The sequence below is a fragment of the Palaemon carinicauda genome, chromosome 5, assembly GCF_036898095.1.
Source record: "Palaemon carinicauda isolate YSFRI2023 chromosome 5, ASM3689809v2, whole genome shotgun sequence".
NCBI lineage: Eukaryota > Metazoa > Arthropoda > Malacostraca > Decapoda > Palaemonidae > Palaemon > Palaemon carinicauda.
The window spans coordinates 79,263,231-79,274,913 of NC_090729.1; positions in this window are offsets into that span (position 1 = coordinate 79,263,231).

The window sequence follows — 11,683 nt, forward strand, 5'->3', positions numbered from 1 at the left end:
TTTTCCCGTCGTCATAGGCATGTGCTCAGCATACTTCCAAGGGTTAACATCTGAGCACAAGGGAAGGTCTTTCACGCTGAGCTTCTTCTGGGGCCCACATGATGCTGCAAGTCTCCGCATCTCCAGCTCCATTGCAGCCGCCTTCTCATTATTCTCCCTCTGCGTCTGTTGGATCATTCCAACGATGGAGGAAAGGGTCTTTCCCAGCTCACCTAGGAGAGAGGACAATGTTGAGGGAATAGGATCAGGGGCCTGAACCGGAGTAGCCGACACCTCGTCGACCTCTTCCTCTTCATTGTCTGGAGCCTGCTCTTCATTCTGGTGTTCTGCCAGAAGGTCATCTTCCAGACGCTCGGACAAATCCGACATCCTATCGTCCAATTTGATGTCCTGCAGGGCGTCTGCGACTTCAGCATCCACCGGGATCTGAACCACTGGTATCTCCACTTGAGGCTAGGGAATCACTGCATCAGCTGACGCCCTGGGGAAAAGGTAAGCCCTCATCTTCTCACTTGGAAGATAGGGCCCAGAAGTGTTCTTCTGAAAGCCCCTTACCCAGGTACGAAGCTTCTCCGTTGCTGCGTCCCTTGACTCCGCCGTCTTAGGGGAATCAAAAGCCTCAGTAATAAGGTTTGTGCAACGGTACATACCTGCGGGTCCCAATACCGGAGATCACCTTTGGAGACTGCGCATGCTGCGTGCCTCCTACACAAATCATGTCCGCAGAAGTTCTTGCTGCGGACGTTGCAGAAAACGCTTCCACACTTCGGATGGTCCTCCTGTAAAGAGGAGAAAATTCCATGAGTATCAAGTGAACTATGTATCACTTGATATACATAGCTTAGCACAACTAAACTAGAAAGGAAAGAAACACACTTGTATTTCCCTCACAGTCAATTGCTGCAACCTTCCAGATAATAAAATCGTATGGTTAATCTATTCTAGAGCAACCAAAGAATAATTTCCAGAGGAAACAGATGTAGCTCACACCCAAGATATGATTTTAAAATGCTGGATAGTAGACAAGAAAGAACTCACTTTCTTTATCTGTAAGGTTACACCAAAGGGTTGTGCGAGACAGCACAAAAGTGTTAGAAAAACTTAGTGTTGTAACAAATACTATACTATAGTTTTCTCCCTATAGTATATACTATACTGAAAAATACTAGCTACAGTATAGAAGGTAGTGTGCTGGCCGGCACACACCTTAACTAGTTCCAAAGTATACTACTTAAGAACTATAAGGTGGAAGAACGCTGGTTCAAATGCATGTGCCGCCCGGCAATGACTGCCGGCCGGCAACTGTGATATATAGCCGGCCGGCAACTGTGATATATAGCCGGCCGGCAAAGGTATACAACCAATGCCGGCCGGCAGCAAAAGAACCAGAGAACTCCGACTGCCCGGCTGCCGGCCACTCAGGCCGGCAGCCGGGCTAGGTTACAATCACTTAGAAGAAAAACAGAATGGATACCGGGATAAGAGACTGTACTACCTCATAACCCGGCAGCCCGAAAGAGTGCACATAAGGAAGGGGAGAATGTAATTTTAGGCTTCCTGACCAATGCCATCTGGTTCTACAGACAAACATGGATGAGAGACCATAGGTGGTCTGGGCTGCACTCAAAGAAGAAGACCTTTGCCGGCCGGCAGTGCGGCAAGGGACTGAGTCAACCCCACATCCTAACCTATGCTAGGTACAGATGTAGAATGACGGATAGGAATGCAATGGCTAGGCCATCACAAAATAAAGAGGGGGGAAGGGAGAAGAGGGTCCTGCCAACCTTGCTCTAATAATGAATCACCCGCAGCCAAGAAAACTCATCTTAGCCTAGGGGAGATCCAAGGAAGGAGGCCAGCAATACTTGCCAACTCCCCCGGAACTAAAGCAAGGAAGGCGTTGTTATTCACAAAAAAGAGGATCTTATCCTCCATACCGAGAACAACAACACAGGACTAGTCTGCTAGGTCACATGAAGAAGGAATCATCTCCTACAGAAACCTTCGAAAGTGAACTAAGGAGGCTAAGCCTCCTATGTCTGTTGTCAGTCTAGCGAGGGAATCTCAACCACAAGCCAGACATAAAGAGACTCAGACTAAGAACTCTGATGTCCTGCCCCCTCCCTGAAGCCAGCCTTACTGGAAACAGAAAGGAGCAGAAACACCCTAATATAATTGTATCTAAAGTCAATTCAGATAAACCATTAGGGTTAATCCCAAGGCTTAAACAGAGGGAAAGGGATTGCACACCTTCTCCGAAGAGAAGAGAGCAACCGGGGAGTGTGAGAAAGTATACTGAGGCCCCATAGACAACTAGCCCAGGCGCAAAGAGAATCGATTATCTAAATCACCGAAACTCACTCGTATACTATCTTGGAAGAAATCAACATAATCTTAAATGTATAAAATTGCCTAAAGCTTCAACAAAATTTTAAAAACACTCGGAAATCTGAATATCATGCAGGAAAGTACTAGGGCCAAACGACTAGGCTACAAGGTCTAGCATAGGCCAGAATCGGCAAATCCTTTGCCAAAACAAAATACTAAAAGCATCATATAAAGAAATCCTATGTAACGCTAAACAGCTAAAATTATTAAAGCGAAACAGCCGGGAACGTCGCTCTGGCTAACTAAATAACTCATACCTAGCTAGCGACAGCGTCCAGGATGCCTCCAGTAGGCAACAGCTCTTGTAACAACGATATCACTATTAAATCACTTTTAAAATTACCTAGAGCTTACATTTATACATAAAAGAAATAATACTCAACTTATCAGAAGCAGAAGAAGTTGGAGAAAGCATTATAAGTTGAAATAATCCAAGAATTGCGAGAAACACAGGGAAAAAACACCGAGTTGTTGAGCTACGCAAAAAGGAATACAGATGGCGCCATGAGCTGCGCAATGCACGCTTACGGAACAGGAGAGGAGAGATACCTTGCGAGCGGCTCTCCTTTTCTTTCTCGTTTTCGTTTTCTTGCCAATTGACCCCTTCGAAGTGTTAACTCTGTTCGGGGTGCAGATTGCTATGTGGCGTGTCAAGAATACGTCCTCTGATATTTCGCGATATCCCTGGTTCTTTTATTAGGGATATTCGCTCCAGGAGTTACAATTCTGGATACCTTAAGGTAAATTCTCTGGGAATATCGCCATAGTTATAATATACCCAAGGAAGCTACCCTTTAGGAACTTCCATCAGGACGACATGGCTTGAGCCCAAAAAAGTAATGTAATAAAAACTGCTGTTTATCATCTTAGAAATATTGCGTTTATAAAAAAGTACCTAAACGAAAATTCTGTAAAGAAACTTGTGATAAACTGTGTTATTACCAGGATTGACTATTGTAACTCTATCTATTACAATTTACCAAAAGTGCAACATAAGAAATTACAAAGCATGATAAACAGAGGAGCAAGACTGATAAAAGGCGTCCCACCTAGAGAAAGGATCACCACTATACTAATTCATTTACATTGGCTACCGATTAAAGCGAGGATTAAATTTAAAATATGTACAATAACCCACCAAGTTATCAGAACTGGATGTCCAAAATTCTTAAGAGAATTGCTATATATTGCGCAGCCAACTAATTGTGTCGATACGAGAATAGTTACAGATGGCTTCAACTGTTGGAACCTAAATATATGTCTACTTTAGGCTCTAGAGCGTTTAGATATGCGGCCCCAAGACTATATAATAAGCCTCCACAAAACATTCGAATGATTGAAAACATTAAGGCTTTCAAGAGGAAACTGAAGGCTTTCTTATTTCATGAGTCTTTTAACAGTGACGATTTGACAGTAAATGAAGAATTTGAGACATGAAACGTTAAATAATCTGATCGAATAAGGTAAAATGACAGTGGAGGTCCTGTAGAGAGTGGGGTTTCTCTGCTGTATGGGACCGTAAAAGCAGCCATCAAAGTAAAGTAAAGTAAAATGTCACTAAACCTAAAAATGATTTCAATTCCTTAAGATTTTCTGGTTCCTTTTTTTATTTTACTGCCTTAATTTTCTCCTTCGTCTTGAGAATAATTTGTTATTAATTACAAAACCCATGTACTATAGTGAATTAACTTCTAAATACATTTGCTCTTATTTATTCTAATATTATGTTCCTTAAACTTCTTCAGAACTGTCCGTAATCTTTCTCTATGTTCTCTTTTATCTATACCAGACACTAAAATATCATTTATGAAAATAAATACACCTTGCATTCCTGTGAAAATCTTATCCATAGTTTCCTGTCATATAGCTGGACTATTTGCTACTCCATAAGGCAATCTCTTTGGCCTATACAAACCTATGAATTTTTTCACTTTACACAATTCTTGTGAATTCTTATTCATGGGAAGCTGTTGAAATGCCTGAATAACTTGGAAAAAAACAGTACATCCTAACGTAGTTGCAAACATGTTTTTCGGGTTTGGTACTGGGTGTTGAGCTACCTGGAGCTGCGGATTCATCGTTACCTTGTAATCTCCACATTACCTAACCTGACCATTTTCCTTCACAATAGGAATTAATGGTGTAGCCCAATCTGAGTATGTAACCTTTTCATATGATCCTTCACTTTCTAATCTTTTGATTTCTGTTTCCACTCCACTCTTGAATGCATATGGTATTGATCTTAGATAAAAAAAATGTAGGTATATTATTTGATTTAAAAATTAAAATTGCATTCTTTACTGTACCGACTTTACCTTCAAGTACATCTTAAAACTTTGTTTAAATATTATTCAGAGATACTTCATTTTTGTGTTAATTTTTTTGCACCTGTAACCTGGAAAATACTAGGCCAATCTAATTTTAAATACTGTAATCCAAACCTAGCAAGGTTTGTCCTTTACCTTTAACTACGGTTAATGGCATTCTCTCTGACTTGTGTTCTGTATACTGTACTTTTACGATCGAAGCACTGATTACCTGAAGATCCAAACTATTATAACCTTTCAAAACTCTATTTGTACCCCTCCAATAACAAATTAGGAATGGGTTTAGCTATTTTCTCAAGCATAATTGATACATCAGCTGGTGTGTTAACTTGCGTTATAATTGGTTTCCCATTTATGATCACTTCAACCAATGTATGCTTCTTTCGTCTTTGTTAACAGATTTCATGGGGAAATGCAAAATCAGTTTCTTACCTATCATAATTATCATGAACATTTTCTACATTATTCTCTTGATCTATATTAACAACTGCCAGCATTTATTTACTTTGCATACTGTTTTCGAAATCTGCAAACATTTTTAGAATGGCCCATCTTTCTATATTTGTGCCATGACTGTAAATTAGCAGGGCTTTTTTTTTTTGCTTCTTATGCAAGATAATCAGTTTTACCACACCTATAGCATTTGGGGTTTTCCTGTTGTTTCTGTGTATAGATCTGATTCTCATATATGTGAACATTAAAGTTAGGCAATTTTGTATGACTAGGCTTTGACGTATTCTTTTTCTGATTTTCACTGTGTTTCAAGTATGAGCCTATCTTTCTAATTTTAAAAATTTCCATTCTATTGCTTGCTTAATTACCTATGATATTACTTTGCCTATTCGATGTTTCTAGAGCTCTGCCTATAATCAATACCTTCTCTAGTGTTAAATCTTTATCTTGCAGTATTTTTTTCTTAATTCTTGTAATGTGCAATGGGCAATAACTTAATCTATGATTACATTTTTTAACTCTAAATATTCATATGAATCAGCTTAATTTTTTAATCTGGTCACAAATTATTCTAATCATTGATTTTCTTTCTGATATGCCTGTGCTTTAAATTGATCCCTTCTCAAAAAAATTATTGACCTGAGGAGCAAAATATATTTCAAGAGACTTGATTGCAGCTTCACTGGTGTCATCGGTAAGTTGTAGTGTTTTAAACACTTCCTAAACCTCATAACCGGCTGAGTGAAGTAATAATGACTTTTTTTGTGTGTGTATATTTCATACTACCTAATGCTTTTAGATATATCATAAATTCCTCAGACCACTATTGCCATCATATTGCAACTGAATATGGTTCAGCAACAATGCTGAATTTTTTAGGATGTATGTCAAGAGATATTTTGAATTCCTACCTGGATTGAGTTGAGCAAATGAAATCTACAGAATCAACTTGTAATTTCCTAAGCAATGTTCATTCTAACCTAGTTCCTACATTAATTGCACTTTCTGTACCTTAATGCAACCAACTTTGATAGTTCTACCACTTTATGTTTTATGTAAAACTATCTTTGGCTTATGGTATATACTACCTTGGTAACAAATTATAATCCTACCTTGTTTGGTTTTAAAATTTATAAATTTCTTCTTTCCTGACATTGAACTTGATTGCAGCCCAAGATTATGTGTTACTCTAGTTGGATGTAGTTTCGTACTGCATATGGTTGCATTCGTCTAGTTGGCTCTTCTTCTGCTGCTGCTGCTTCATATTCTGTGTCATCTGAGCAAATTTGATTCCCTCTAGATTGTCGTCAAATATTGCATTTATTATCAATGTAATTGAATAAATCCTTTTACACTTACCTGAAAAATTAGTGTTGTTTTATATCTCATCCTATGTCGCCAAATATTACATTTGTTATCAATGCAATTGAATAACTACTTTTAAACATACCTGAAATGATATAAGTAAATTAGTGTTGTTCTACATCCCATCCTATGTCACTAGAGCTTCTTAGTGGGGTTAAATGATATGTATGTATATTTAAAATACATTTAATGTGCTTACGGCTTACATTACTGCTCAACTCTCAATCGCATGTGAGACGTAAACAAACTCTTATACGAAAAACATTGATATAACGAATGAGTATAAATCTCAAGAGACTGGATCTTACTATAATACAAAAGTAACAGAATCACATTCTATGTTTAGGATGACTAATAAAGGATTGAATACTTCATAACAAAATACGCTACTACACTTATACTTAACAACTAAACATGTTCAATCAATGCGATACTGTGCAACATTACTCTTAATACACATTGCACATATTGTATTACAGTACAAATACATAACATATATGCATATATATATATATATATATATATATATATATATATATATATATATATATATATATATATATATATATATACATATATGTATATGTATATATATATATATATATATATATATATATATATATATATATATATATATATATATATATATATATATATATATATACATATGTATATATACTGTATATATATATATATATATATATATATATATATATATATATATATATATATATATATATATATATACATTCATATATGTATACATACATATATACATACACACATACATATATATATATATATATATATATATATATATATATATATATATATATATATATATATATATATACATATATATGTATATATATAAATATATACACACACACACACACACACATATATATATATATATATATATATATATATATATATATATATATATATATATATATATATATGTATATATATATGTACATATATGAATATATATACACACATACATGAATATATATATATATATATATATATATATATATATATATATATATATATATATATATATATATATATATATATTGTATATATATATATATATATATATATATATATATATATATATATATATATATATATATATATATATATATATATATATCTTAGTTCCCACACCACGGGACTATAATCTAATAATACACTATATATATATATATATACGACTAGGCCAATTGAGAAGATTTACACAATACCAGCACTCAGCATAACACAATAAATTTTAAATTTCTTGCAAGGTTGTAGTAATGTTTTAACACACTACACATGATATACGCGGGACACAAACTTAATGACTTTGGAGAGGGTACACACTTGAGGTACTTGAGAGAGGGGATGTTAGCTCTTCCACAGGATAGGCTGGTTCTCTTCTGCCCCACGCATCCCTAAGATCACATATATATATGAACTTAGTAACTTCTAGATTGATCTACGTTAGAAATCTGAAAGCTTGGGGGGCTGGCTTAGCAATGCCAGAGTTACCAGCTATTACTCTCAGATGCCACCCAGGCACCAGTGAGACTACTCTCTCTCAGCTAGCTCCGCCCACCTACCGTTCTTAGAAATGAAAAAAAAAATATAGAAACTTACGATGGGGTTTTCGAGAACATTCTAAAACACGTGGCAAATATGAGAATTGCATATTTTCTCACAAACATGATGCAATACCTCATAAAAGTACAAAAAAGATTTATATAAGCCATTGTTCATACCTCATAGGGTCATATAACGCTCTTAAGTAGATTACATAAGACTTCATAACAAAATACGTGAAATAAAAAGTTAATTCTTAAAAATAACGTACATTTACATATACTGACAAGAATGAAGAATACAGTGAAATTAATGACGAAAGTATTATGTAATTTGCATAAAACTACTTAAAACTACAAGAGAGGAGCTTACCTTTTGAGCTGGTTATTCACCTCTTTAATACACATATGAAATACATGAATAAATTATTTACTCTACGGTAGCCACCCTCAAAAAATATTATTTATTCCAGGCCTAAATCCATTGATTCAGCCCGAGATATATAACCTGCAACCACGTTATCTTTATCTGATATATGCTTTACATTAATACAATAGGGTTGCAAACATAAGGACCTAGTTAGCCTTTGATTATGATTTATCATCTTATTAACAAAAGTTAAAGGATTATGATCCAAATACACTGTAATCTCTTAATTTTCAGGTCGAATCACATAGACCTCAAACTTGTTTATCGCTAGCAGTCCCTTTTCAACTGTCGAGTAGACTCACTGATGTTTTTTTTCAGCTTTGACAACATAAAAGAAACAGGGTGCAGAACTCCTTTCTCGTCTTCTTGCAATAAGACAGCTCTAATCCCATTATCCGACGCATCCACTTGGATAAGGACCTTCTTGTTGTAAGCAGGTGCTTGCAGTATCGGTTTTGGAGTTAATATGGCCTTTATCCTATCGAAAGATTCCTGGCATTCGCAGATGCGCACGAACTTTTTCTTGGGACTAGTCAAATCTGTCAAGGGAGCGGCCACATTGATCGAATTTACCTTTGAAGTCCGTACACATCCTGAAAGATCCGTCTGGTTTTTTCATGAACAAGCATGAAGAATTGTAAGGGCTAGAAATTTGTTCGGCTAATCTTTTTTGTAACAAATAGTTCACTTCTTTCCTCATTACATCTTGGTGATACGGCGATAGTCAATAATCCCTTTGTTTAAATGGTCTTTCCGGTGTTCTGAGATGTATCTCATGCAACATTAGGTTGGTTTGTTTCAAGACGTCCAAGACAATTTCCGGGGAAACTTCTGAATAATTAGCTCAATTCCTTCTGTTGCTCCTGGTTGAAATGAGTTAATTTCTCTTCCAAGTTCAGAATGAATGACAAATTATTTACTTTGTTTAATGCCACTACCTCATATTGGCTGTTGTCTTCCGTGGATGGTATGGTTTGCGTCATACACACCTGTGAATCTTCTGTCTTGTTTTTGCTTAAGTAGGGCTTCCATAGTTTAATATGGACTTTCCTTTGACTTTTCCTACTTCCTGGGGGTCCCAGTTATGTAGGTCAGGTCATGGATATTTTCCAAAATCTTGAATGGTCCTTAGAACTTGTTGGTGAGTGGGAATCTCCTTATTGGCAAGAAAACCAATACCTGTTGTCATAGTGAAAACTGTCTGTCCTTACTTTTCATGTCGAACCTTTTCTTCCTTTTTTTTTTAGCTCGTTTTAGGGTTTTCAAGAGATAATTTCCTTATCTTGACGATCCTTTCTTCAAATTCTTGAGATATTCTCCATCTGTTTTCTCATGGTTGTTCCATTTTTCCGCTAACATTTTAATCGGTCTTTGTACTTTTCGTCCACATATAATTTCATTTGAGCTACATCCCATGCTTTCTTGATAGGCATTATGTACCTCAAATAACATCGACAGTTAGTCCAATGTCCCATTCATTCCCAGTTTCGTTGCAGATCATCGTTAACATGATTTCCAGAGTTTGATGAAACCTTTCTAATGCACCTTAGGTCACTGGATGATAAAGGAGTTGACAGTTGTTGTTTCACATCCAACAGTTTTATTACCTCCTTAAACAGTTATGATGTGAAATTCGTTCCTCGGTCAATTTGAACGATATCCGGAATACCAAACTTAGTAAAAAAGTCTAGTAACTTCTCAGTGATTATTTTGGCACTGATGTTCCTGACGGGTAGGACTTCTGGGTATCTCGTTACTGGACACATCAAGGTTAACATATATTCGTGACCTTTTTTTTTGTCCTTGGTACAGGTCCCACAAGTGAGCTTTCTTAATGTAATCATTTGGCTTTCCAGCCATCTGACATACGTTGAATGCATGGCAAAATTGGCTCACGTCCTTATGCATGCCAGGCCAGAAAAAGTGTTTCATAATCTTCTCCGTCTTCTTCCTTATCCCCATATGTCCCGTCTCGTGCGCTACGGCAATCACCTGTCCTCTCAACGGTGCGGGAATCAATATCTGACGGTATATCCCCAATTCGGCATTCCTATGGATATTGGAGGGTCTATGCTTCCTCATAAGCAGCCCATCATTAAGATAATAACAAGTGGGAGATTGCTGTGCCTCTGTCTCATCCACCACTCTGTACAAAAACTCTGTTAACTTTGCATCCTTTCTTTGGAATCCTATCAGCCTTTTCCTACTAACTTGTCCTACTTCTAACGCTGAGTTTTCTATTTCTTCCAGGTCCATTTCTTCTTTGACTTCTTGTCCACTCGTCTGTCGTCCCTCTTCTGTTGGGCTTACTTGGGAGTTCTCTTCTTTTGTGCCGTCAAGGGATTCCTGTTCTTCGGAAAACAAATCCTCCAAGTACATCGATCCCTCAGTTTCTTTTTCTCCTTCAGCAGCCACTTTCTTTGTCATATCCCTAGTCATCACACAACTAGGAAACAAACACGGGTGGTCTTTCTCGAGTTCAGTCGTAGGACTATACTTCTAATTGTTTCTTCGTTACAATAGGACAAGGCAAAAACGACGCTCCACCAACCCCATTATCCAGCAAGACGTCTACTCCTTCAACAGCTAATGAATCATTTACTGCAAAATCAAAATTACCTGTCACCAACTTGCATGAGAGTTTCAATTGGCAAATAGGGGTAACCTCTTCACCTTTTACTCCCTTCAAAATAACGGATTCTCTTGGTGAGAGACTGTTCACTCAACGGGTGTACACTATTGTTACAACCTGTGTCGTGCAATATCTTTACCGGGGTTCACTCACTCCCGTCTATTGCTGCTATCATACCTTCATGAATATATGGTGTAAAGGCATCCACGCTGCTTGGGTTTGTCCTGCTCGTCGTTTAAACATTGGCTGGTTTATTTTCCTCTTCATTCTTTCCCAATTGTTTCTTCGTCTTTGCATTCTTTGAAGTCAAATTATTTTTAACCACTTGGGCGACTGCTTTCGGTTGATGATTGTTGTTGTAGTACTGTCACATACTGCATGAGAACAATACTAGTGCTACTTCCGCTGTAATAGTCAGGGCAAAATACAGTTTAAGTGTAATTAGGATTTGATATAATTAGAAGATTATATAAACATGAGTACTGTAAGTTAACAACCCTAT